The sequence below is a fragment of the Mus musculus genome, chromosome 5 (genome assembly GCF_000001635.26).
Source record: "Mus musculus strain C57BL/6J chromosome 5, GRCm38.p6 C57BL/6J".
Classification (NCBI taxonomy): Eukaryota; Metazoa; Chordata; class Mammalia; order Rodentia; family Muridae; genus Mus; species Mus musculus.
Window position 1 is genome coordinate 98,293,006 of NC_000071.6, and position 3,693 is coordinate 98,296,698.

Below are 3,693 nucleotides of genomic sequence, written 5' to 3' on the forward strand. Positions count from 1 at the left end.
AAAAGATCGGAGACCCGAAGCCTATGAGCGCATCCGCCCTTTTACCTTTTGGACACCGTATGGAAAATGGGGAAATCAAACTCTAGTCATGGTCCTCCTACTTCAAACAGAGATTTGCTGAGTTACGCCAGGCAAATGACTAATTAAGGCTGCTTCTCTGAGCAGAGCTGGCTGAGCTTTGGAGAGGGGGTATCTGACTTGCCCCGGGCTGCATCGCCACCTCCTCCTCCCCCATCCCAGAGCTGCAGGGGAAAGGACCTGAAAGGTTGGGAGCAGGGGAAACAGAGCTGGCAGGTAAACAGCCGGGGGCGGGGGGGGGGCTGGAGGGGGGGAGCTGGAGGAGACACTTTTCTCTCTAGTCATTTCTCCACACAAAGCAGATAATGAAAAGCAAAAACCCATCGGACAAAGCTTCTACTTAAGTAGAAAGGTAGGAGGACTCGCTTTATGCCGGAGGGAGCATGGGGCTGCCAGCTGCTTCTGGACAATTGCGTTCCTACTGGGTGCCAAGCAAGTCATTATCTCTTTTAATCCTCACAACAATTCTCTGAGGTAGGTATGACTATCCCCTTTTACAGATAAGGACAAAACCAGAGTTAGATTAAGTAATTTGCCTGAGGTCACCGGCTAGGGAGTGACTATCAGGATTAAGTCTGAAACCCTCTGACTCAGGCAACACTCCCTCCATCCCGACTCTGTTCCCTCCCCCACAAGCCGACTTCTTAACTCTGGGAATTCACATATAATTTAGACATGCCTTTGACGTTGTCCTGTGAACATTCAGACTAGTGGAACCCTTCTGGTGATAAAGCATCCTGAAGGCCATCCGTCCCGCTCTGCCTCTACTTCCCAGAAAGGTGTCTTGGCTGGTTCTGCCCTCTTACTGCCCAAGAAAGGGCACAAGTATACGTGCTTGATACAGGTGATAACACAGTTTCTTCTTCGCTGATTCCATTGCTTGGCACCCCACCCCCACCCCCATCCCAAGTTCCCGGGCAGCTGTTCCCCCTTACCCATTTTTCTTCAGGAAAGACAGAGTATTTTTGCTGTTCCTTTCAAAGCAGGAACATTTGAATAATTTTTACCTTAGACTACCTTTTTTTTAACCTTGGTTCTGAGTTCTGTCTGCCTAAGACCCACCTAGAGTAGAGGGCTTGCTCTCTGGTCAATCAAAAATCCCCAGTGCCATGCTTTGGCTCACCCTAGGGATTAATAAATGTTAGTTCCTTTTACATGGAAAATCTTCAGCATTGTACATATTTCCCTCACAGAAGCAAATGATCCCGGCCTCTTAGATTTGAGGATTTAGTCTGCTTCTGTTTACCATTAGTGGTTTCCTTGAATATAGAAAATTGTGAGTTTTTTCCTTAATGTTTATTAATCTGTAATTTTGTAAGCAAAACTCTGGCGTATATGTGCCTACTCATGTCTACATGGCAAACGAAAGTGCTATGGGCAATCATGGTTGTTCCACCGTTATAGAAAGCACTTCATTTCATACACATTTGAAACATTTTGAGGAAGAAAGTTTTGTTTTTAAATAAAAATTCCCCATTATCTGTTTATTGATACACATTAATTGTTCAAAACGATGGGTTTCATTATGAAGTCTTCATACTTGTATATAATGTACTTTGACCATGCTCACTCCATATTACCTTCTGTTACCCCTCTCTCCAGACACCTTTCTTTTCCTAAGTCCTTTGTGGTAAAGGCTCAAAAAGGCAACTGTCACTTGTTTCCCTCATATGCAGGATGGAGATTTCTTTTAAAGAACTTCACTCCTAAAGAAGGAAGGTGAAATGACAGGGCCTGTCAGTGCAGACTTGCTGATGCTCTCAGGGTCAGTGTTTACTGGTTGTCAGTCACTGCTGAGGGCCTTGGGGACTCTTGACTTCTGTGGTACAAGACCTTTATAGAAAGAACCTGGTGGGCTTTTATCAATGAACTGCCCTTCTCAAAGTCCCATGCCAGGACCAGCTTGTAGAGTACCTGGGATCTTGTTGGAAATGCAAATTCTCAGACTTACTCAATCAGAACCTGTGGGCAGGAGGCCTAGGGAATCTGTCTCAGCAAGTCCTGCAGAGGGTTCTGGTGAGCAAGGAAGTTGAAGAAGATGGTCTTGTGGCAAGTTTTAAAAGGAAGTATCTAAAGGTTAGAATGAAGGGCTAGCGAGAGGGCCCAGCAAGGGAAGGGACCTTCTGAAGGACCTAACGGCCTGAGGTCAGTGCCTAGGACCCAGATGGTAAGGGAGGACTGACTCTGGAAGTTGTTCTGTGACTTCTATGTGCACAGCATGCTACTTATGTGCGTCCAAGCTCATGCGTGTGTATGTGGATGTTTGTGGGCACATATACACTACACTGTGCACACACATAGCATGCACTCACACCATACCACTGCATACACACACACACTACACACATACACACTGGGTACATGGGAGTGGGACATGTGTGTCTGTGTGTGTGTGTGTGTGTATGCAGAAGTGCAGTATAGCCTATTTACAATAGGCTAATCAACCAGTAGATGATCAACCTTAGGGGAAATGAAACTGAAGAAAAAATACTCTATAAAGAGACCAGGTAAAGACAAGAGGTTTGAAGCTACTTCCGCTATAATATGCTATGCTCTTTTACAGTACAATTAAAAAAATAAAACTCTCTTAAAACAAAAATGATAGTGTATTATATATATATATATAAAGTGATAGTGAATTATCTCTATCTCTATTTATCTATCTATCTATCCATCTATCCTGACCTCAGGCCATTAGGTCCTTCAGAAGGTCCCTTCCCTTGCTGGGCCCTCTCGCTAGCCCTTCATTCTAACCTTTAGATACTTCCTTTTAAAACTTGCCACAAGACCATCTTCTTCAACTTCCTTGCTCACCAGAACCCTCTGCAGGACTTGCTGAGACAGATTCCCTAGGCCTCCTGCCCACAGGTTCTGATTGAGTAAGTCTGAGAATTTGCATTTCCAACAAGATCCCAGGTACTCTACAAGCTGTGTATAGTATGATAATGTAATATATATATATATATATATATATATATATATATATATATATACACACACATATATATGTAATGTAATATATATATATACGCTGTGTATAGTATGATAGTGTAATATATATATATATACACACACACACATATATATATATATATATATTAATAACACATAACACAGTTGCTTAGTCTTATCATAATATAATATCCCTTGTGTATGAGTGTCCCTGCTATGCTACCTTTTTATACAAGTGACAGCAGAGTACATTTATTTGCAGGAATAATTATGCATGTTATCATAGCACACGAGTGAAGAGTTGCAGGTCAACTTGGTGACTGCTATGATGTCATCAGGAGGCCCAGTAGTCAACCCATTATAAACCATGAGACTATCATAGATGTAGTCTGTTATTGACCCTAGAGCCATCAGATGTTTCCTGAATGTCTTATCCTAGGTCACTTCCTAGACACTGCTAGTTTATTGCCGTAAGGTAGCACCCCAGACTTCTGCATTTTCCAGAGATTCTCAGCTTATGTAGAGTTCATACATTCTCAGTCATAACATACAGCTGAGGTTGAGACGCTGTGATCATGCTGACTCATGTGTCTCGAGTTTGACAGTCACTGTTGTAGATGCATCCGAACTGGGGCATCACAGAATTTAAAGCACATGAGAAAA